This window comes from Lissotriton helveticus, chromosome 1_1, assembly GCF_964261635.1.
Source record: "Lissotriton helveticus chromosome 1_1, aLisHel1.1, whole genome shotgun sequence".
Taxonomy (NCBI): Eukaryota; Metazoa; Chordata; class Amphibia; order Caudata; family Salamandridae; genus Lissotriton; species Lissotriton helveticus.
This window is the reverse complement of record NC_136057.1, coordinates 586,388,821-586,414,104: the sequence shown is the minus strand read 5'-3', so window position 1 is coordinate 586,414,104 and position 25,284 is coordinate 586,388,821.

The following is a 25,284-nucleotide window of genomic DNA, read 5'->3' as shown; positions in this document are numbered from 1 at the left end:
ACAAAGAATCAGCATTATGACGTAATATGCCACATCCCCTTCCCTTAACAAAAGAGTAAGGTTTTGAAACAAAACTAAGACTACCCTTAACATTACCCTTGAAGAAGGTACGCCGACACTAAATGTATGAAAAATTACAACTGAAAATCTCACCTAAATGAAGCCCTGGCCAGTAGCCACAAGAAGGTAGACTCAGACAAAAGACAGTGTACAAACAATCTTCCCCAATAACAGGAGACAGCGCATAATAAGGAGAATGGACTGCCCACAGACACTGAACCTCCCTTGAAAAGGGTACGCTGCAAGACAACATGGGCGTTGACTACCCAAAAAAATTATAACTTCGCCTGAAAAGGGTACACTGCAGGACAGCATGGGCGTTGACTACCCAAAAAAAAAACTCAAAGCTTCCCCTGAAAAGGGTACACCGCAGAGTAGACAAAATATCTCTGGGAAAAGGGGCACGGACTGGCCCTAAATACTTATGAAACATACTATGGGCGTTGACTACCCAAAAAAAAAAACACAACCTCCCCTGAATAGGGTACACCGCAGAGTAAACAAAATATCTCTGGGAAAGGGGCATGGACTAGCCATTATTACTCATGGAACAAACTATGGGCATGAACTACCCATCAACACCCCCAAACAACCAACCATGGGCATGGACTACCCACAGACACCAATGTCCCCAGGAGAGGGTACAGCGCAGATTAAAGACTATAACCCTGGGACAAGAGATGGGCATGGACTACCCACAAATACTAACATCCCCAGACTAGGGTACACCGCAGGATAAACATTATAATCCTGGGACAAGAGCATGCGCCATTCGTAAATACTCATCAATGAGTAGGAGAACATATACCTTGTGAACTGGTATGGGCATGGACTACCCAAATGACACTACTTCACCAATAACTGAACAACACCAAGCTTCAAATAGGATACACCACGAGATGCATCATAACCCAAATAAACAGATAATGACTCCTAAAGTAATGATACACTGTAAAGTTAACAGATGCATACTGACCTTACATACACACGATAGAGCAAACATAGAAGAGACCTCCACATACTCAAACATCAAAGCAAACGAATATGCCTAGAACAGTATACAATCATCACAAACACTACAAAGTAAAGTACTTCATAACACAACATTAATTAATGTCTGCTCCGGTGAGCGACCTCTCACCCGGGTTCTGTGTATACTGCTCTCTGTTGACGCTCCTGAGCTCCCTGTAGTTCCCATGGACTTTCGTCAGATAAATAGTGTGTAGTCAAATCCATTGGTAAAATGTCTACGTCTACGTTGCTCCACATTCCTTTCGAAAGAGGCATCATGGTGAAGATATCACCGAAAGAAGAAGTAAGCACCCGAAGTCTCATGTGAAGTGGCAGCTATTTCTATAGCGACACCAACAAACATAAGATGGCTGCCACGTCAGTCGTAGCAGCGTAAGGAGCGTGAGAGAGACGTGTCTCCAAAGGACGGCGTCACAGACGTGACAGAGCATGAAGAGAACTTCGCTTCACCAACTCCCCGTAGCATTCCAATGACGTCATCAGATGGACATCATACAGGAAGAAGAGAAGATTGCAGCAGCCCAACCGTCACCCAACGGACATCAGGATACAGGACGGTGAGTGAAGGAGCACAGCAGGGCAATACTTGGGAGATAGACGCTGAGGTTGTCCAGGCTTACTTACATTCAGCGCTCATCGAACAGACTCTGCCTCCAGACTTATGTATACATCGCACTGTTCATGAAGGCAATTGAGTGTACGCAGGTGAAATTGATCAATACGTCTTGCTCTTCACCTAGGCTTCAGGTTTCTCCTGACAGAGCCGTGACTTGTACACACAGCGCAGTCTCAAGCAGATTCGGGACAGCTGGAGAAATTCCCCAAACATGTCATACTGTCCGGACGGTGGGAGGCACGAAGGCTCAGGCTGAAGCGGCGCTGTATCTATGCGCTGGTGAAATGTTCATAGTATTTGTCTCTGGTGCAGCCTAATGAGCACTTAACATAAATTGCCAGTTTCTGCCTACGCTTGACTCTTCCCAGACTGTACGAAGGCTAGACTCAATAAAACATACTTCAGGCCTCAGGGAAGGGTAGTGCTGGCAGACTTTCAGCTGACAGAAGCAAGGTGACAGCAGGCATAATAATACAAAGGCTCAGGTTGTAGGCTGAAGACTAGACTAGACTTAAACAAGAATTAAGGTAAAGATGTGCGCCCAGGGTGTAGGCTGTCCAGGTGGCACTGGACACTGGTGGGGTCAGCTGGGTGTTACCTTTTGTGTAGATTTTGTTTTTCATTAAGTCCTTATTTCCTTTCTTTAGTTTCTTTTGCTGAAGTAGCTTCTTTATCGCAGACGCAGGTTCATCCTCAAGAAATTGTCGCCAAGTTGTGGTAAATGAAATGATGCCAAGTCCACTTAGTACTTAATATCCTTTATTCAGGTTCCTTCCAGGTTAGACAGACAGGTTAAGATTGTAGGTAGAACAGATAGAAAACCCCACCAGGAGCTCGCTGTTGATAGCTCAGCCTCAGATGACCAACTGCCACAATAGGTAATAGAGAGGCACAGTGAACTAGAGAGAGACCCTGGCATTCTATGATGTCATAGGAATAACAGTACTATCTAGCCAGAGAGGAACAGTGAGGAGAACATTTACCACACTTTCCATGTCGGGCTTTCCGAAATGGAAAGTCTTTCGGAAAGTGATATTGGGAGCCTCTATCAGGGCCCCCTTCACCCTTCAGCCTGCGGTTGGGGGTCAAGGAGGCACCTATGGTGCCCTCCTGTTAATCCCTGCACCGTGTGGCAGCTACCCTGAGGGGCCTGTCACGCAGGGCAGGGATGAACAGATTCTCCCATTTGTCTATGGGAGTAGTGCTACGGCCGGGTTTACAGCCACAGCACCCACTCCCATAGTCAAATCGGAGTATGCGACCGCACCATGTGCAGTAGCATTGTAATTGCAGTGTCTGCCCGACATCGTAAGGCCCTTAATGTTTACAATTCGAGCCAACAATGTAAACCTGACTTCTACCTCTCATGCCTCCTTATTCGATTCCTTATGTGAAATGAGCAGGAAGGGAGATGCCTTAGACCTGGAAGACAATTTCCTGTTGAGCCAAAAACAAAAAAGTGTTACCTAAACCCCAGTGTAGAGGTAGCCTGCTTGGAAGTCCCTGCCTTCAAGGCAGGCAGGCAGGCTCTCTGCTCCTCCAAAGCTTTCACCAATGCACAAATACTCACCACCTAAAGCAGATATCGTCAAGAGTATCACAAACCCACCTGTACAGGAAAACGTGCACGTCACTTGCCAGTTTTTCTCGCAACCCAGCCACTGGCTCTGCTTCCTGCAATCTGAAATGCTGGTTTCTTACCAAACAACTGAAATTTTGTGGCAGACCAGCCTACACCTGTTTGTAAATGTGTTCTCATTCATATGAGCATTCTGCCTCTCTTAGCAATTTATTCATGCAGCCTAGGTAAACGGTCCACAGCACCAGCGATGCCAATGTCACCTTCTGACCATTTTTGACCTCCAATGGTGTACAGAGAGGACTATGTTCAGCCATACCATTTATCAAAGCGCTGGCCCTGCCACTGCATTATGGTCATCTAGTCTCCAGGATCATCAGAGAAGGAAACGTGGTATCTACAATGAGCTACACACTGATTCTCTCCTAGTTCCTTTTCTTTGTAAGCTCAAGATGGCAGCCAATGTCAATGGAGTTAACACACTCGTCTCTCAGGACATTTTTGCTATTTTCAATGTCATTAACCACTAGAATTCTCCTGCAGCCGTGCCCAGGAAGATCTCTGTGTTTCGCTAGCACTCACCCCCACTCAACATCTCGGGAAACAATTTCTGGGATGTACAGTTTCTTTTAAACGAAACCCCTTCACGACTAAGAACGTTCTAATTTGTGAGGGCCATCATCTTTAGAGTAAGAATCTTTGACCTGTGTCCATAGTTTAGTGATTAACCCTCCCCGAAAAGTGAAAAAATATGAGTTTCATTAGCAACAGCATGCTCAATATGTTCTCTGTTTTGTTCCAACAACTGCTGTTTCTGACACAGCATCCTTGTCACATCACCCCTTTCTTTCTGGCTTAGATTTAATGCCTTTTGATTACTGTCATCATTACCATGATGTTAATAACTTTCCCTATTAGACTATTTTACCTAACCTTCCCTTTCTATGCTGTCACTTCTGAATTATGGCAAAAACAGAAAATCTGATTAACAGCGTCATGTCTATTTTTCTGCTGTTGACAGTCACACACAATTCCTTACTGAGTTGACTATTCACAGTACCCCCTAAACACTTATCCCAAAGAAAAAAAAACATCTGTCACTGGCCCTAAATACCTACTACTAAGAGCAATAACAGACATGCTACTGTATGTAAGGGTCGGGGCACTAGGCCCCCATGTACTTATAATGACCACACAGATAAAGGGAGTAACTTTCTGGAACTGGCCCATGGCAGTGTGCCCGTCCCCTTTTATTGGCATGCTGACATGAGCTGTGACACCTGTGATGGATGGGTGTGAGGTGATGGTGGAAACCAGCCCTGAGGGAGTGGCTGGTGGAAGCACATCACTTCTAAACACCAGAACGTGACCAGCAGGTCACTACATCCTTCCAGACCTTTATAAAAATGGGATAACAAGTCCAACCTGTGGGAGAGAACAAAATGTCAAATACAACAACTTCACTGAGTCCATTCAAGTTGCTGGCAGGACAGGTTATGTGAACAGGTGCAGCTGGTTGCACCAGGCATCACGGCACGCTTTCTCAGTTTTAACCAGACTACTCTGGGCACGAATGGCTGTGTAAATGAAGTCTGGATTTGTCGCTCGCCAGTCTAAGTTTTTACAGTCTACCTGGGCACTTTCGGTCCTGTCCCACCGGGTCACACTGAGTGGAAGTCTATTTACAATGTTCACTCTGAGGGTGGTTTTGGAGAAATATTGAAGTCTGTTACTGAGACGTCTTTGAAGGTGCCCTGGCTCCATAGCTAGCAATCCTCCAAAGACAGAAGACAAACCGGCAACTGTCAAAGATTCTACCTTGGATGCTGCTGTGCTTTCAGCTGCCCGATGGTGGAGCAACTTCCAGCTTCCTTCTCTCACGAGGATTCCCCTCTCATGGGAGTCCCCTGAGGCCCTCTTCACTGGGCTTCCACGGGACCATGTGGACTGCGATATGTCTCCCCAACGCCATACTGTAAGCCCATGGAGGAATCGCTACAAATCCAAACCTTCAAGTCCCTCGCCCCGCCTCAAAGGTAGTTGTTCCCAGATTGGTGCACTCCTGCCATCCTGACTCTGGTGCACCGGTATTTACAGGGCAGTCTTTGAGGTAGCCAGACTCTAGCCAAGACTTTCGTGCTTCTCGCTACCTGCTGTTTAGGTGCTGCAGATGCATCTCTCGTGTTGGGATTCCTTTCTCCCCAGCAATTTCTGAGGAACTTGCTCTAGGATTGCCACGGGCCAGTGTGGATTGCCCAAATCCTCTTTTAGGCCACACGACCACGGTCACTCAGGACATCCGAACAGGACCTCCACCAAGTTTCACGTGTAACCCCAAAGATGGATGGTACAAATGGTCCAGCATGCTCTCTTCCACAGGTTTCAGGTTTACTTGCTGTAGCCAAAGATTTCTGGGTGGCCAGCCTCTCACAGCGCCAAAGATGCCTCACTGACCTCTTGTGTTTCTTAGGCACAGTGCTCCACTCTAGATGTCCAAGTCTCCTTAGATGGTATTAGGGATGCACTTGATTGCGATGACATTCATAGTTCATATTCTTTACTTGGCGGTGTGCTAGGTGATCAATACACACCATTCTCGACTTCTCTTTTTTCACACTCTAGTGCTGTGACCTGGTGCCACACTTGTCTCTTTTCTCTTCCATCTTCTTTTCTTCTGCCTCATGATTTAGACTTGTGGCCTCGTGCCACTTTTACACTTTCATCTTCTTCCTCTTCATGATGTGGTCTGGAGCCATCATGTCTTTCTCTTCTTTCTTTTGACCAGGCCTCTCCATGTAACATGCACTTCACATGGGTCTCCCTGGCCATGACCTACCCCTAGAACAGAGCCTTCTCCCCGTCTACTAACCAGACCTCTCGTCGTGACCTTCTTCTTTTTACAACTTCTCACAGGTCTTCTTCTAGGGCCTATCACAGGCCTTATCTTCATTGACCTCTCTTGGGTCTCTTCTTCGACCTCTCATAGGTTTCTTCTTCGACCTCTCACAGGTCTCTCTGTTGACCTTTCACAGGTCTCTCCATCGATGTGTCACAGGCCTCTTCATCGACCTCACACAAGTCTCTTTAGTGACCTCCCACAGGTCTCCTCTTCACTTGATGTTGCACTCCTTGAAGCTCAAGGCCACGCCGTCATGGCACTCTCTTCTGCCTCCTCCCAGACAGGATTTGCAGGCTCTGTCACATCCTGTAACAGCATGGGGACTCTTTCTCACAGGGCTCTCACTCCCGGGCTCATTACCGTACTGTCAGCCCACTGTGCCCTTCTGATTTCATGCGTTCCCTTCTTGTAGGGTCTCTCCATCTCCCAGAGATCTGGCACAGTCTGTGTCTGCCAGTGACCTCCCTTCGCTCAGGCTCTCTTTCATGGGCACTTGGCATCACCAGCTCAGCCTTACTTTGCTGTGCTGCTTGGTTCCACTCAAATTGCTTACATTGTTCCCTTGGCAGCTTTCCTGTCGCGAGCCACTTGACATGGGGACATATAGCCTCCCAACTCCCCCTTCACATTCACGTCTCTGGGTGCTTCCCCCACTTCAGACGAAGTATTGGGTAGTCTCCTCAATAAAATGTTCCATCTGATCCCTTGTAGTAAACCGCCTATGGCCTCTAGGTGGCACTGCAACACCATGTGCCCTATTCATTGTCCTTGCAGGTCACCATCCCTTGCCCGACCTCTAGGTGGCACTGTGACCAGCTCTCCTCCGAGGATGAAGCATTATCTCCTCTGAATGCAGGCCTCATGGAGACACCAGGTGCTGCCCCACCTGCTGTGATGCTGGCGTCTTTCTCCTTGGGCTGGGCCCTGGCGCTGCACCATGTGCTTCAGCGGCCCCATCCACCTACTCCCGCCATGAGGCAGCAGGTAGTCACATTGCTTGCAGCGGGAGCTGCAGGCCTCTCTGCAGTCTCTACTGCATACACTGCTTTAGGGCATGCACTGGCCAATTGTCATGGGGTGGCCTGTCACAGTTTCCTACACAGCCACATTGGACCACCTAACATTTGACTCACCCCCCCAGTGGCGCTGGATACGATGGACGGAGCGCTGAAACTTTTCAGACACTCACCCTCAGTCACAGATCTGGGTTAAATCTATCATCGTTCTTTAGCTCACTTCGCCACCTCAGTTCAGACCTAGCTATTTACAAATCTTGACCCTGTGCATCATGGGAACAGTACAGCCCGAAACATGCATCCTGGGATCAGTTTCAGGGTAACACCCCTCATCACCCAGGCTAACTTAAATCCAATGGCAAAGTGAGGAAGGAGACCACGTCTGGGCATACTCTGCCAACCTAGGGCAAACAAAGCAAACTCAGGAGACGATGGCTGGAGGGCTGAAACTTTTCAGACACTCACCCCCAGACATAGGCCACTGGGTAGTGTTGCGGCCGCTCCTGCACCTCCGTGGTAGTCTCCTTGATCCTGCTGGCCGCTCCTTCTGTTTCTACCATTGAGGGACTGCAGAGGGTCACGGACATGAACTTCTCTGGCCATGCCGCTGGGCCTCCTTCAAGAAACGTACAGTGCTGCAGTCACAACTCTAGCCCCCGTTCGGGCCATCACATGCCGCCTCACAAACAAGCACCAAGGGTACTCATGTCGGCGAATGGCTCTCCTCCTCACCTGCCAGGACAGATAGTGGGAGGCTAGTGCATACCACATACGCCCACACAGGTATGGGTAGCGATACGCTGACTGCGCTGCTGCTGCTCTTCGTTCACTTTGCCCTCAGGCTTTTCACATGGGTGGCAATGTTCTGGGCCTCCAGCTCATCTGATCGCACTATCCCCACTTGCCAGTTCTTTGGGCCACATCAGGTGGACACAACAGGAATATTACGCTCTGGTGCAGACTGCCCATGTCCCACGCCTCACTCTTGGACAAAGCGCTGTCTTCTCACACTGCCACCATAGTGCAGGCACCCTCTCAAATCTAGCAGGATTGATCATTGGCATTGAAGCACCTTGAGCGCAGCCGTGGCTGCAACGACTCATTCTTTTACTGCCCTAACACTGCAAGGCTGCTTCATACTTCTGCTGAATGGGGTGTTATCATGCCAGGGAATCTGCATGCCAGCAGCTACAAAGCCACACCGGGCGGGTGACCGTGTCTGCTCATGGTGGCTTTCTTCTTGCCTTGCTCTGCCTATGTCACCTTCTTACTGGCCGCATGCACAGGGAAGCCTTATTCGTAAGCTGCACACTACTCCCCACAACGAATCATCAAATGGCCGACAAGCCACACGCATGGCTTGACAAGCTTGTTGCCAATGTAAGGGTCAGGCCCTAGGTTCCCATGTACTTATAATGACTACACAGACACAGGGAGCTACTATCTGGAACTGCCCCAGGGGACGTGCTCTCTGCCCCTTTTATTGGCAGGGTCACATCTGACACCTGTGATGGATGGGTGTAGGGTGACCTGGAGGCCAGCCCTCAGGAAGTGGCTGATGGAAGCACATTACTTCTTAACACTAGAGCATGACCAGCAGGTCACTACACTGTATTCTTTGCTAAAGTTGCAATAATTGTTCATAATATCACCAGTTGGGCAACTATTTTAGTCTGCTCATACTCATCCAACCACAAGCCTTCCTCACTAGGTCTATACCTATCAAATATATACTACAGTTGGATGGTGAAGGTGTATTCAACGCTTCAGGAGCACACCTGTTTTACAGCTGTTTGGTTCGCCCAGCAGTTCAATAAATGCTATGATTCAGGTATATCCATAGAATTGGCAGGGTTCCTCAAAAATTTACTTGTCCATTTCTGTCAATGAGATTGGCCCTAAACGTTGTCTGTCTCTTCCCCTGGTCGCTAAAGAAACTTGATCAATATGTGGGCTTGTTTTACCTGCGTACTCGTGGTTTACATGTTTTCAGGTAAATTGAGGACAAATTAATGTAATGGGCGTTTTTTTAAATACTCTAATTTTCCCTTCTTCCCACAACATTGAACGTGGTCGCTAGATAAAAGTCAAATAATTATCAAACTGTTGATGGCCAATCTAGCTGAAAAAATCTACATTACTGGGTCTGCCCCAGTCATACACACATACACAATTTAAATTTGAGCAGAAAAAGTGAAAATCTACATACAGCCGACTATTGGTCGGAGAAGGGCAACTACAAAATATTCCATAAACTGTCGACTCAGTTTTGCATCCGTTGATAACGAAGGAACACGCAAAAGGAATAACTTAACAAAATAAGACATACTATTGCTGTAATAAGTGAATAGAACTGAGACCAGTTGAATTTCCATGTAGATTGATTGTAGATATTGTAGATCAGGAATCACAACATGGAGTCGTACAGAATTAGATGTAGAGTAGGTCTTCTCTACAGAGCGAGTTCCACCAGGAATAGCTTCCTTGCTGCTCAGCCCATCCTCTTAACTGACACTCCACACACAGTCATACCAGCATTCTATTACCTCACCACACATACCAACATTACAAGAACATCCACACTGGCTGAGCAGCAAGGTACAGAAGCAGGAAAAGTGCAATACACTAAATACCAGTATACCTTCCCCCTTTAATGAACAACACAACGGATAAAACAAAAGCAAGCATAGCAGTAGCAAAAATTAAAATATGCAATCAATTAAAAAAGGAATGCATTGAATTAATTAACAACACACCACACCTCTCCCCCATTTAAAAGCAAAAGATGAATGGACATAAGAAATACAAAAGGTAAAACAATAAATCTTGAAATAAGAAAGTGAAAGAAACTAAATAGAGCAAGAAATACACAAAGAAGAGAATGTGAGAAAAAAGATCGCACACCGTATGCTAACAAAAACTAAAACAAACAACAGAAAAAACAGGAACTTGGCATCTAAGTCACCAGCAGAACACCCCAGTTGGCCAGACTAGTATTTATTGTAGATATTGTAGATCAGAAATCACAACATGGAGTAGTACAGAATTAGATGTAGAGTAAGTCTTCTTTACAGAGCAAGCCCCACCAAGAGCAGTTTCCTTGCTGCTCAGCCCATCCTCTCAACTGACACTCCACACACAGTCATATCAGCATTCTATTACCTCACCACACATGCCAACACTCCAAGAACATCCACACTGGCTGAGCAGCAGAGCAGAGAAGCAGGAAAGGTGCAACACACTAAATACCAGTATACTACAATTGTGTAAAAAATAACAGCATAACATAATATAATATAATATAGAGGAGCAAACATACCATAAACACAGCATAACAATATAACATGACATAACCTAACAAAGCATTTCACTGGAATAATTTGACATGATTGTACTGTGGAACGGTTTTTCATAAAATCATTAGTGTATATGGCTACAGTAAATGTCTTGTTGGCCTATCTAGTTAATAAAAGATATCGGCATAGCATAGGCCGACAAATTACAAGAGTGAACTGAGGCATGAGGAGTGGGAGACAGGTGGATCTGCATCCTTATGAGATTGTTTCTTAGAAACGGAGGATAATTGAGGAAATAGATCTTTCCAATGTTATTCACATATGTTTCTCCCACATTATGTGCAGCTTTCCAATGACAATATTGACCCAAGGTTTTCCTGGCATAATGTGTCTATGTAAAAAATCCCGAGGCTGTGTTAAAATTGTGGATTTCAGAATCCCAGTTTGAGCAGAAACTCGTGTTTTTGCCCAAATATAGATTATTGATAGTCTCTTAATGAGGGTCTAAGTAGGTGAGACCTCCTAACTCACCATTTCAAGTCATATAGATGTGAGTGAGTATCTCAGGATGCAAGCAACAGGCTTTAAGGTTTGCCAGTTTACACCTAATAGCTGTCTTTTGACTTCCACTGTAATGCCAGTCCACTCATTGCAGGTCATGTGGCCTGAAATCTTAGAAAAACTGAGTGGACGGGTGTCTATAGATTATGTTGTGCAAATCACTGCATAGTAATATGCCAATTACTTTATCAAGGTTATTCTCAAAGGCTTAGATGATCACAATAAGGTACCTAAGATTAAGGCCATTCAAGTAGTTCTAATTTTAATTTATTTCGTAGCGTCTACTCTAAATTCCTTTCTACTAGATGTAAACCCCAATTGCTAGATGCTCTTCTCAGGCTTGACCTTTTTTAAAAACTTTTAATTATTCTCCCACCCTGGAAGCGCATGTCCGTAGGCTGTATTCCATCGACTGCAAGGCTATGGCCTCACCCTGAACAAAGAAAAGTGTGAGTTCCTTCAAAGGGGATCAACCCTGACCCTACCAAGGTCCATGACATCCTGAGCATGCCCGCCCCCTCCACAATAACCAGAGTTAGGAGCTTCTTAGAAATGGTCAAGTAGTCTGGCCATTTCATGCAGAACCTGGCCCAACTCACAAGACCACTGCAGTCAATCAATCAATTATTCAGGGTTGGTACAGCACAACTACTCACCTGTGAGGGTCTCAACGCGCTGGGCGAGTGAGGCCAGCTCCGTTGCTGGAGTCATCTGAACTGGGGCTATTTGGGAAATTGCCTAGTGGAGAGTCTTCCAAGCTCTGGCTGCGAGGTAGAAGGACTTTCCTCCCGTTCTGGTCTTTTTGATAAATGGGACGATGGCCGACGATGGCCAGAGAGAGCTGGGCTGATCGGAGGTGCCTTTTTGGCCAGTGGAGAAGAGGAGGCTGTTCACGTATATGGGTCCAGTGTTGTGAAGGTCCTTACATGCGTGGGTGAGGAATTTCAAGGTTATTCTTCTTTCGACTGGAAGCCAGTGGAGATTGTGGAGGTGTTGCTTGATGTGACTGTGACAGGGAATGTTGAGGATCACTTTGGGTGTGGCGTTCTGGAAAGTTTGGAGTTTGCGAAGGAGTTTCTTGTTGGTTTCGGAGTAAAGAGCATTGCTGTAGTCCATTCTGCATGCATGACAGTTTTTCTGGATTTGATTGGGATTCATCAGAAAGTCTTTCCAAGCATGCAGAGGGTGTTGAAGCAGGTTGAGGATATAGTAATGACCTGGTAGTTCATTATGAGCGATGAGTTTAGTATGATGCCGAGGTTTCATGCGTAGTCCGTTGGGGTGGGGGGATTTCCGAGGGCAGAGGGCCAACAGGAGTCATTCCATGGGGAAGGAGTGGAGCAAAGGATGAGGACTTCCGTCTTTTCTGAGCTGAGTTTCAGGCAGCTGTTCTTCATCCAGGCGATGACAGCATTCATCCCTTCTTGGAAGTTGTGTTTGGTGATGTTTGCTTAATGGAGAGGGAGAGGACCTAATGGGTGTCATCGGCAAAGAGACGATGTTGAGCCCTTGGGTGTGATGGCAAAGGCAACTCTGTGGAACATGCGGGGTGGGCAGGGGTCTGAGGGTGATCTAGAGTGGATGCTTTAATGGACTTCAAGGTGTTTTCTGTCATGAGCGGATACATTTGAGCAGGATCTGTTGGGTGGCGTCACACGAGGGGGGAGCGGTGAGGTGGTCTTGGTTGTCGACGTTGTCGTGGAGCATCTTCATCTTGTGGAGGAAGAAGGTGATGAGTCTGTTGCAGAGGTCTTGGGAGGGTGGGAAGTCTGTTGTTTCACTGCCGGGTTTGGTGAATTCCTTGATGATGGAGAAGAGCTCTTTGATGTTGTGTGCATTGGAACTACTCTGAACAGATCACCACTGCATCCACTTCTCCATCAAATAAACCACCTTACACAAGCACGCCCACGGCCTCCCCTGCAGAAGCTGGAACAAAGACACATAGACTGGCTCACCACCGCCCTCATCAGCACCCCACCACTGACTACATCAGACACAAACACCGCAGCACACAACCTCCGCCGCTGGATCATGAACTGCACCGACACACTCGTCCCCCTCAAGGAAGCTACCAGAAGACACATCAAGAAAGCAAGCTGGTTCAGCCCTGCATGGCAAGAATCCAGAAGCTCCTGCATGGTGCGGCTGTAGGAGACGCTGTTTCCTCTAGTGAAGACGGGATCATGTGTATGTACCGCTCTGGGCGTGGGGCGGTGACTAGTTGTTTCAGTCCTAAGTTGGTGAGGTTCTCCCAGAGGGAAGCAATGTTTGAGTCATCATGGTTATCAAACCACAGGCGTCAACTCCCTGGGAGTGGGGTCCTGAGCAATAAAAGGCATTCTGAAACACAAAGCAAGCTCTGTCTGTTAACATCACTCTTGCCTACTTCGACTCCGGCAAGGACACTGAGCTATCCAAGGATGCTAGACCTACAGGTCTGGGGTGGTCCTGTCCCAGAACCAGCAGTGTGTAAAGTGAGCTCTCATTGCCTATGCCAGCCGTTGCCTAACCTCCTCTGAACAACAGTACTCTCCTATTGAGAAGGTGGCAAATACAATACATTGGGGTGGCAGACATATTCACATCTCTCGGAATGAACACCAGTTTATATTCAACATGGACCACTTACCTCTACTGCCACTTTCAAAGGTTCAGTGTCTAAGCCTCCACCGAGGATCGAGAAGTGGAACCTCCAGCTCCAAGAGCACCATTTATCAGAAGAGTACCAGCCTGAGGCTCAAAACCCCCAGATTACCTCTCAAGGCATGCCTGGCCCACCACTCCCCAAGAAAAATAGGAGGCCAAAGACACAGAGAAGTATGTGAGAGTCATGGTGGAGAAGCCACTTCCTCTTCCCATCTTGCCCCCATCTTGCCGGCCGACATAATTGTGCCAATTGGGGAGAAGGCAAGCCCATCCTTCAATGGCCAGGACCTGGAGAACTACATCAGGAGCAGAGGAACCAAACACCTTCAGATCACCCCATCGGCCTCAAGTCAACAGCAAGGTTGAGCGGTTCATGCCAACAGGCACCAAGACAATTCATATTGCCCAGGCCGAGCAGTGATGTGTGGAGAGTGCCAACTACATGTTCTTGAAGGGCTACCGGTGGATGCCACACTCCACCACCAGAGTGGCACCAAGCACCCTCTGCTTTGTGGGAAGGATCACCATCAATGTCATCTCTTACCACCCTACTTGCGAACAAGCCCCGGTGCAACTGAACCATGACCAGGCTTACTGTCAAGAGCAGAACCACCAGGTGTCACAGCATGGCCAAGCACAAGCCCCTAAACTCTCTGTAGGGGATTGGGTGTTCATCAAGGACCAGCACCCAGGAAGCAAGTTCCAGCTTCCTTTTGATCTAGGCCCTTGGAAAGTCTCCAAGATCTTCGGGACTATGATAACAGCCTCCCAAGGCTAAGAGACAGTAATGTGAAACGTGTCACACTTCAAGCTATTCAAAGGAAACCCCAGAACCAGAGTCTTTGGATAAACACACACAAGAGCCCATTGATAACCAAGGTGGGGCTGATCTGTCACCTCCTCTACACATTCCAGAGAGATTGTCTCCTCCACCGCCTTCCAAAACTGAGCCGGACCCAGTCAGCCCACCACCACGAGTACTCTTATTAATGACTAGCCTCCGTTTGCTGATAAAATCTGAAAACTGGTCCATCAGTCGCTGCAGACCTATCGGGGTCCGGGACAGGAGCACAGCATCGTCTGCATAAAGCAGAACTGGGACACCTGTTCCGCCAATCTGGGGAGCATCTGCTTTGACTGTTTTCAGTACCATATCGACCACGTTAATAAATAGAGTAAACAGAAAAGGGACTAGGACACAGCCCTGTCTTATCCCGCGTTTTACTTCAAAATTTGGGGTACACTCCCCTCCTACCCCGAAACGCACACAAGTTTGCATTCTATCATATCATCTTGCTAGGAAGAAAATGATAGCCTCTGGTGTGCCGAGTTCCAACAGGACTGGCCATAAGATGGAATGGTCCACAAGATCAAATGCACTGCTTAGATCGGTAAAGCAAAGATATAAAGTGCCTGGCTTGGCCCTGGTATACTTTCCGATAATTAGATCTAAGTTCAGGCATTGATCAAGTGTCCCTCGCCCCTTTCTGAAACCATATTGGGAGTTTGCCAAGATCTCATTTTCTTCCGCCCACTCTTCCAGCCTAAATAACAGCACCCTGCTCATAATTTTTACTGAGGAGTCGAGCAAACTGATCGGGCGATAATTACTAGCTGCCGCCTTGTCCCCTTTCTTATATATAGGGACAATGATGGAATCACCCCATGTAGGTGGAATCTGGGCTGTTACGGCTGCATTCAGTGCCAGTGTAAGTATGGGTCCCCACAACCGTGGGACTGTCTTATAGACGTCGATGGGTACTCCATCTGGACCCTGCGCTTTTCCCCCCTTGCTAAACTTGATGCTGTTTTCAACTTCTAAGAGGGTAATGTCTAGAGGGCCTATGGGCCAAATTCTTGGTTCGACATCAGTAAAACCTGTTCCTGGCCGAAAAATGGGAGATCCAGTCCTCGCTACCAACATTGGATACTTGGGGCCCGATGTAGTTAATCCCAGATTACCACTTCTTAAATACCGAATCATACCGATTCGGTATTTAAGAACTGGCAATCGGGATGTAGGTATATTTACCGAATTAATTACCGAATCGGTATGATTCGGTAATTAATGAATCGGTATTTACCGATTCTGTAAGTACCATTGATTCCTATGGGCCTTGAGGCCCATAGGAATCAATGTCAATTACCGAATCGGTAAATACTGATTCGGTAATTGGGGGAAACATTGAAGGGTGGCAGGGTGTCACTTTGACACCCTGTTGCACCCCTCAAAGGGCATCGGTGCACATGTTGCTGACATACATGCCCTTAGGGCATGTATGTCTGCAACATTGCACATTTTTTAAAGCAAAAAAAATGCTTTTTGAAGGGGTTTCATTATTTTCCACCAACTTCTAGTTGGTGGTAAATAACGAATTCTTAAACCCTTGTAGCACTGAACAGTGCTACCTACATCTAAAATTACAGAATCTGTAATTTTACCAATTCGGTATTTTACCGAATCGGTAAAATTACAGAATCTGTAAAATTACCGATTCTGTCATTTTACATGCCCCTACATCTCAATATCCACATACCGGTCGGAAACGGCAGAAAATCGGTATTTTCGGCCGTTTCCGACCGGTATTTGCCTACCTACATCAGGCCCAAGATGTGGTACTTTAACATCCCTAAGAAAAGGAGAATTTACTGTAGACCAAAACAGGCAGTTATCTGAGATTTCTGCCGCCCGCGTTAGGTTATCCCACGCTTCTTGTTGCAACTCCTTCTTTCTTCTAGACAATGCCAATTTATATTCAGATCTCAGGTAAACAACCAGAATTTTGTCCCTTGGTCTAACTCCTAGGGCCTGTTTCAGTCGAGTTAAGATAGCGGTACATGCATGATCAAACCAACCCTTTCCCTGAGAGGACTTGACATTCCTGCTATTAGTAAAAACATCCTCAATAGTTTTATTAATTTTAATAAAATTGTCCATGATAACAGTAGATGTACTACCCATATTCAGAATGCCTTCAATTTCAACCAAGGATTTGGATATGATCATGCTCATGACAATTGCAGATTTTTCCCCTTTCCATCTTAACCGTGTTCCATTTCGCCTATGCGGCTCAATGTTACACAAACTTCTGGTCACCTGCTGTCTACTACACTTCCATATCTCAGTTTCCATAACGATACGGTTGTGATCACTAAGTGTAGGGTCCTGGATTACTGAGGTCAAAAATTTGGCGCAATAAAAGATGACACCATAACATGATCAATGAGGGAGTTAAAATTCCTTCCCGTATAAGTGGGAATAATTTGGCCATCCGCATCCTTGCCAGGTTGCAGTAGCTCTAAATCATATGTTGAATGCTGCAGTCAAAGAAGTGGGCACTTAAGAGCTACTAATTGTAGCAGAACCTAGCTTACCCCATAATGCATAATGTAATTGTAGAGTGCTTCCACACTTTGATGCATGGCTGCATGAACCTGGCTATTCATTTTATCATTGTGTGGGAAGACTGACCAGAAAAAAATCAAGACCTACTCACCTTCAGAAGACTCCTCAAGACCTAGCTCTTCGAGCAGTAGCGGCACCCCCTTCCCTCAGCGCCTTGAGACCCTCACGGGTAAGTAGCGCGCTTTACAAGTACTCTGATTGATTGATTGAATGAAGTTAGACGGTCCATCAGTAAGATGCTCTATTGGGAAAGACTTTTTAAGAAAAAACAACGGTTTTTGGTGGCCTAAAAGGTCCTGGTATATGTAAGAATTAGTAAAGGTAATTTGAATTAATCAAAAAAAGGGGAGAAGACATTCTTTGGTAGGATAGCATATAAAAAACAACTTTACTCTATTAGTAAACATATATTTTTTGGGCATATATTTCTAAAAAAGTATTTCAGGTGCGCACATTGGTGACAAAGTGCATAGGCTGACTGAGTGAAAAAATTACAATAAAAAACTATATACAACTGTCACACAAACAAGGATATATTCCACATAAATATATACAATGGGGAAGGAATTTCCTTGGTGGGGTCGATGGCGTTTTGATCTATATCAATTTAGATCATCATCAGGACATGGTGAGCTTATTTAGGGTGGTGGAAAAAACTTCCATCCAAATTAGGCAAAAGGGTAATTAATTTGATTGCCGAGTATGAAGATTGGTATCTTAGTGTCTTCTAACAATTGTGTTAATTTAGTTTCCTAGGTATAGGTGGCCACAATCCAGATTCAATGGTGAGGTATCAAGGCAGATGTAGAGGATCTTGATTTATTTAGTCCGTTCTTTTAGTCCTCGTCCCGGCATAAGTTGATCACCGCGTCCTGCGGGTACCAAGGGTCTGCCTTGCTACTCCGGCGTCTTGTCACCGCACAAGACGCCGGAGTAGCGAGGCAGACCCTTTGTACCCGCAGGACGCGGTGATCAACTCATGCCGGGACGAGGACTAAAAGAACGGACTAAAGAAATCAAGATCCTCTACATCTGCCTTGATACCTCACCATTGAATCTGGATTGTGGCCGCCATTAAGTCCTATACCTAGGAAACTAAATTAACACAATTGTTAGAAGACACTAAGATATAAATCTTCATACTCGGCAATCAAATTAATTACCCTTGTGCCTAATTTGGATGGAAGTTTTTTCCACCACCCTAAATAAGCTCACCATGTCCTGATGATGATCTAAATTGATATAGATCGAAACGCCGTCGACCCCACCAAGGAAATTCCTTGCCCCATTGTATATATTTATGTGGAATATATCCTTGTTTGTGTGACAGTTGTATATAGTTTTTTATTGTAATTTTTTTACTCAGTCACCCTATGCACTTTGTCACCAATGTGAGCACCTGAAATACATATTTAGAATTATATGCCCAAAAAATATACGTTTACTAATAGAATAACGTTGTTTTTTATATGCTATCCTACCAAAGAATGCCTTCTCCCCTTTTTTTGATTAATTCAAATTACCTTTACTAATTCTTACATATACCAGGACCTTTTAGGCCACCAAAAACCGTTGTTTTTTCTTAAAAACTTCTCTAACCCCAGGTTTAATTATTGGGGTACCCTTGTTTTCTCAAACTACTATTGGGAAAGACAGCACTTTTCATATCGGCTGAGATTTAAAAACTCTGTTTGACCAATCTGATGCCTGTAATGCATGAACAGTGCGACTTCAGATCTCTTTAATATTTAGAGTCAGGAAAAACGTTCTCGTGCCACTGTCTTAGGATACCTCCATACATTATTGAGAAGTTTGCTAGAAAATATAGAAGTTCTACACGGAAGTATAAATAGTCTCCCTTTAAAAAGAAGGAAGTGCTGTTGGTCCCGCAGTTCAAAACTCCAAGATGAGGTGTAATGGGGAGTACGAATGTTCTCGATGTTTCAAAAAATTGCTTTTTTTATTTAAACACGCACAAAAGCCATCTTTTGTGACTACTGGTGACTGTAGGAATAAGCAATAATTAACACATTATTGTATTCATGTATTCTTCTTAATAAATAGTACAGCACCTTACCTGAATTTAAAACGCTTTGAAGTCTTTGAAAATGAAACAAAGTGAGGTGTTTTCCTACAAATATTTATTTTCCGCTCATCAGCTTTACATTCAATATTGCAATCAGCTTTCTTTGTTCTAAACCTAACATCTCGCTTCAAAGATTAGCTCCTAAGCGTGCCATTAATGTAAGCTATTTTTTCTGCTCCTATTTATTATTAATGTCAATATCATTGCTGATGATAATAATCATCAGGAGTGCCCGCAATTGCTCTGCAGTGAGAGAAAAATAACATATTAATGTGTTTGCATCGCACATATTAGGACAATTTGATGTAGTTTCATAGCACTATTAGTAAACATTTTTATCACTGAACTTGAGTGCTATCAATTTACCAACATTGGAAGAATAAAAGGCTGCGACCGCAGAAAAGGATTTGCACCTTTGTTGCCGATGACACACAGATACGAGAAGCTGGTGCTTAACTGACTGAGCTATCTCACTCGAGATTCGGTGACTCATAGCCTTGTTATTGTAATGTTCACAGCCATCTGTCAATGTGGTTAAATCTATAAATTATTAGCTCTGCATCTGAAAATAGGTTGTGAAATAGAGAAGTTGCGCAAAAACGATACGTCTATTACATATTGGAAACCATTAGGGCACAACTTGTGCCTGTTCACACACATCATTGTTCAAAAGAGCATTGGCAACGGCAAGAGGTTTGACCTTGGAAAGATGGTACAATGGTTACCTTTTATGGTTTTTTTTTTGGAAGCATTTGATACAAACATTTAAAAAAAGTCAAAATAAAGTAAAACATGCTGCCGCCTAAACGTGGTGGCAATACACTTGCAATAAACCTTTGTATGTAAATCTATCAGAACAGGCAATCGAACCCTTTTTAGTTTTTATGCACTTTACATTATGATTGTTATTGCCACAAAGTTAAGCTACTATTGGATCTGAATTATTGCAATCTGGAGACAATGTGTAAGCACCCAAAATGATTAAAATGATTTAAAAAACTGATAAAGATTGGAAAGAGGCACTGGCAAAGTAATCAATCAATCAATCAATCAATCACATTTATAGAGCGCGCTACTTACCCGCTAGGGTCTCAAGGCGCTGGGGGGAGGGGGAGGGGTGCTGCTACTGCTCGAAGAGCCAGGTCTTGAGTTGCTTCCTGAAGGAGTGATGGTCCTGGGTCATCCGTAGGTGGGTGGGGAGGGTGTTCCATGTCTTGGCCGCCAGGTAGGAGAAAGATCTTCCGCCGGTGGTAGTTCTGCAAATTCGTGGGACGGTGGCGAGGGCGAGGCTGTCGGATCAGAGCTGGCGGGTGGGTGTGTAGAACGTGAGGCGGTTGTTGAGGTATTTGGGGCCCATATCGTGGAGAGCCTTGTGTGCGTGGGTGGGGAGCCTGAACGTGATCCTCTTGCTGACGGGGTACCAGTGCAGGTCTCTCAGGTGGGCAGAGATGTGGCTGTGACGGGGGATGTCCAGGATGAGTCGTGCAGAAGCGCTCTGTATGCGTTGGAGTCTTTTCTGTAGTTTGGCTGTGGTTCCAGCGAAGAGGGCGTTCCCGTAGTCCAGTCGACTGGTGACGAGGGCCTGGGTGACCTTCTTTCTGGTTTCGGTGGGGATCCACCGTAAGATCTTTCGGAGCATGCTCAGGGTGTTGAAACATGATGACGAGACGGCGTTGACTTGCTTGGTCATCGTGAGGGAGGAGTCCAGGATGAAACCCAGGTTGCGTGCGTGGTCCGTGGAAATGGGGGCGGTGCCCAGTGCAGGGGGCCACCAGGAGTCGTCCCAGGCGGAGGGGGATGGTCCGAGGATGAGGACCTCCGTCTTGTCCGAGTTCAGCTTCAGACGGCTGAGCTTCATCCATTCCGTAACGTCTCTCATTCCTTCCTGGAAGCTGGCTCTGGCGGTGGCGGGGTAGTTGGTGAGGGAGAGGATCAGCTGGGTGTCGTCAGTGTAGGAGATGATGTTTAGGTTGTGTTGGCGTGCGATGGCTGCGAGGGGGCTCATGTAGACGTTGAAGAGGGTGGGGCTGAGCGAGGAGCCTTGTGGAACGCCGCAGATGATCTTGGTGGCCGCTGAGGGGAAGGGAGGTTGACGGACTCTCTGAGTTCTGCCGGAGAGGAAGGAGGTGATCCATTCCAGAGCTTTTCCTTGGATCCCGGCGTGGTGGAGGCGGGTAGTGCTTTTAGGTGGATGTGCACAGGAGAATTGATCTCTCAAAGTGCAGGAGAGATTCTGGATGAAGTAGCCCCATTACCTCATTCTGTATGGTTTGGTGAGTAGCTTTTTTAGCGCAAAAAGAGGGACCCCCTTTAACTAATGAATGTTCCTAGGACAGGGAAAATGCAATTGGCAATAGAATATCAATAGGCAACATGTTGATCAGATACTAATGTAATCAGACCTAATGTAGAACAATGATGTACAAACAACTTCATGTATCAAACAGTAATAGAAATATATGTCCTTTTATTATTTATACACAAATGTTTAAAAAGGTGGCAAAGTTTTGTCAAACATTCTTAAACATAATAACAACAACAGATTAATATGTCACTGGCTTTTCCCACGGATTAAATGCCTTTTGGGTAATTTTACATTCTTGAAGTTGTCTTGAGAGTTTAGACACTGTTTGGTGTATAGTACAATATTTAGTACAGTGTGATAAATATCACACAACATGTAGACAATACAAACGTACAGATGCTTTGCCACACTAGAGCGGAAAAAAATATATGTATATAAACATGCATTCACATATTAAAAATGTGGGACTGATTCTTGGAGGTATCGACGCGCGTTTTGGCGAACGTGCCGCCTTCCTCAGGTAACCACATTAAAAGTAATATCGAGACCAAAAGAAAGGGAAGTAAATTACTTCTTATATTTGCCTAAGGGACATCTGATGGTCCAACAAAGTGCTGATTAAACACCAGGAAACATGATAATATAGGGCCGAATTCGCAAATCTAGAAACAGTCTCTTCAAGTTAAAACTCTGGCTGGCAGGTATAATAGCGGCCTGCCTCGAACCAGGCCTTGTCTGCACCGTCACCGATAGATTAAACAAATACTGGGGCACGCAGTCGCATTGCCAAGATGTACAGTAAGAAAGTTATCATCGTGAAGCTAAGGAAAATACCTGTCTTAGTCATGCACGTAATGTCGGAGGATATTCCAGAAGACTCCTGGGTGGCAGCAAAATATGAATTATAGACGGCGCATGCATGACGAGTGCTGATCCAAGTTCACTATGGGGCATTTTTTGCAAGAAGCTAGCGCCAATGGAGCGTTTGTTCACACTATGGGGGCCCAATGGGGCAGTTTGTAGAGACCTGCGTCACATTATACCTGTGACAGGTATAATATATGCAGTGTAGGCATTCTCAAGTTAAAAGTCAGGTATAACTGACACAGTGAAATTTACAACTTTTCTCTGCGTCACTCTATGACTTGACTGCGTCAAAATCCCTACACCTTCTCAAACCAGGTATATGATTGGCATAGGGCTTTTAACATGGGACTCACCTCTGTGTTCTCACGCATTGCTGGAGTTACGTCAGTCTTAAGACCAATTTCAACAATGCTGCACTTTCCCACCAAAAAATGCATCAGATTTTTTCACGCATTGGTGAATCCTTGCACCATGGAGTACTGTATTGTAAACTATTAACACATAAGGGAGTGGAGAAGGTAAGCCACCCTGCGCCCTCCTATGACAACCCAACCACCAGAAATAGCTATAGGTAGAATACAAATTACAGTATTATTGCCCTGAAACAGACTTACAGATGTCCAAATAGGACATTCACAGAATTCCTGTACAAAAGGAAGTAGAAGGGAAGGTCATTCTTATAGAAGAGAAAGCCTTACACAGATAACATTGTCATTCTTCATCATTGGCAACCTCACCCCATCCTAGCAGAGCAATACCATCAGGGTGGACTTGACCTCTGTTTGGACTCGGAGAAGGAGGGAGTTCTTAGATAAACAACTACAGGATAAAATAGGGATCCAGATCAGTGAATTAAAATTACCTTACGGTTTCCAGGCAAATTACCTTTATTAGTGGGAACTATAGGTAAGATTAAAAAAGAGTGGGACAGTTGTATGGTATCTGTAACGAAAGTAGAAGAAGGGGGCACAAAGGCGATGGAACACTGCTCCCTCAAGACGCTGGAGTGGGGATAGAGGAGGAAGGAGCCAGGTTCCACGTTCTATGTTTCTCTGGAAGCCCAGGCCAATGTCTCTTATTCTCTGCATTAAAGTGTGGAGGGGAGGGAAATCGTTAGCCAGTAGAAAATTGACGTTCCAATGAACTATGACTCTGAAGAATCACAGATTCCCAATTAAGTTTAGTTAATTTATTACAAAGCCAAGAATAGTTGAACATACAAGCACCTCAAGATGAGGGTGTAGAAATACATTGGAACTAATACAAAGCCAAACTTACGGGTGAAATTAAGGCGGTGCAGCATGCACAGAATAACCAGTTCTAGAATCAGAATACAGAAATTGGTAGCTCCAACATCCAAATTTCCCTTCATTGGAGGTCTGTAGGTGAAAAGCATTTAGTCTGTCCTTACACTACCACTGATGTTACATCCGTACTTAGCATTTCCCCAAGGCATGTTCTGTAAAGGTGTCAGCCTGTGAGGGCTTCCTAAGAAGTCCATTCACATGAATAGGTCAAGTAGCATAAGCTATAGAGCTCGTTCTAAGATGCTGTCTCTCTCTCAAAGCAAGGCAGAAGTCCCCGGACTCTGTCCCTAACTTCAACACAAGAACGGGCAGGTAGTATCACATGATGCAATGTGATATCACACCATCCAAGCAAGCCACCTCCTTTTTGGTAACTTTCCACACAGCAGCGATGCACGCAGGCCTTGGCTCGATGACCTTGATTCACAGGCTCTCACCGATGAGAAAGTACAGCCATCCTGTACTATCAGCATTACCATTCAATGTGTCTTCTCCTCCCTAATCCTATCTGCTAAAACAAAGACAATGTTCTAACTAACAAAGATAAATTTCTCCACCTGCAACAAAAAGATGAGAAAGGACGAATTCCACATGCACATGAAATCCACTAATGTCCTTAATGCAAGAGTTTTCAGGGGGAAAATACAATTCAGGCTTACAGAATTCGACCAACATGTGATGTGATGTGATGTGATTGGAAACTTTTATAGCGCACTACCACTCCAAGGAGCATCTTGGCGCTGTGACTCCCTATGTCAAGCAGATGTCCATAGCTAGACTGTCCTGGATGTGGAAAAGGATCAAATTAAAGTTTTGCATCCTGTGTCTGACAGTGAGTAGATCCATGTTTTCAACATTTTTCTGAAACTTTGCTCCGTAGTGACTGCACGAAGGTGTTGAGGTAATTTATTCCATGCTTTTGCGCCGATTGCAGCTAGGGATTTACCTCCCTTAGTCGCCAGCCTACATTTGAGGACGATAAGCAGATTTGCTGTGGATGATCTGAGTTCACGTGTCGGATGGTATTGCGTGAAATATCTTCGTAAATACACTGGGCCTTGGTGATGAAAAGCCCTGTAGGAGATTGTCAAAACCTTAAACAGAATGCGCTTTCGTACCGGAAGCCAATGCAGGGCATCCAAAGCAGCAGAGGCCGAGGATGTTCTTGGCCATCTAAGAACTAGTCTGGCCGCTGCATGCTGGACCATCTGGAGTCTATGCATGCAGATTTATTAAGCCCTGCATACAGGCTATTGCAGTAGTCTAATCTCGATGTTATCAGTGCTACTGCAACCGTCCGTCTGGAGCTCAGGGGAAGCAGGTCAAAGAAATTTCTGAGACCTCTAATGATGTTAAAGCAATTTCCGGCCACTTCCCTTGCTTGCTGTTTGAAGGACAGTGTGTTATCGAATTTAATCCCCAAATTCCTTACTGCATTGATGTATTCGGTGGGGCCTCTGCCTCCTTCGGCCACCATGACTGAGGTGAGAAGCAGTTATTGGGTCCGAACGGCACAATTTCTGTTTTGCGGAAATTACATTTTATGTGGTTGTTAGTCATCCACGAAAATGTTGCCGAAAGGCATTCTTTCAGGGTCAATTCAGC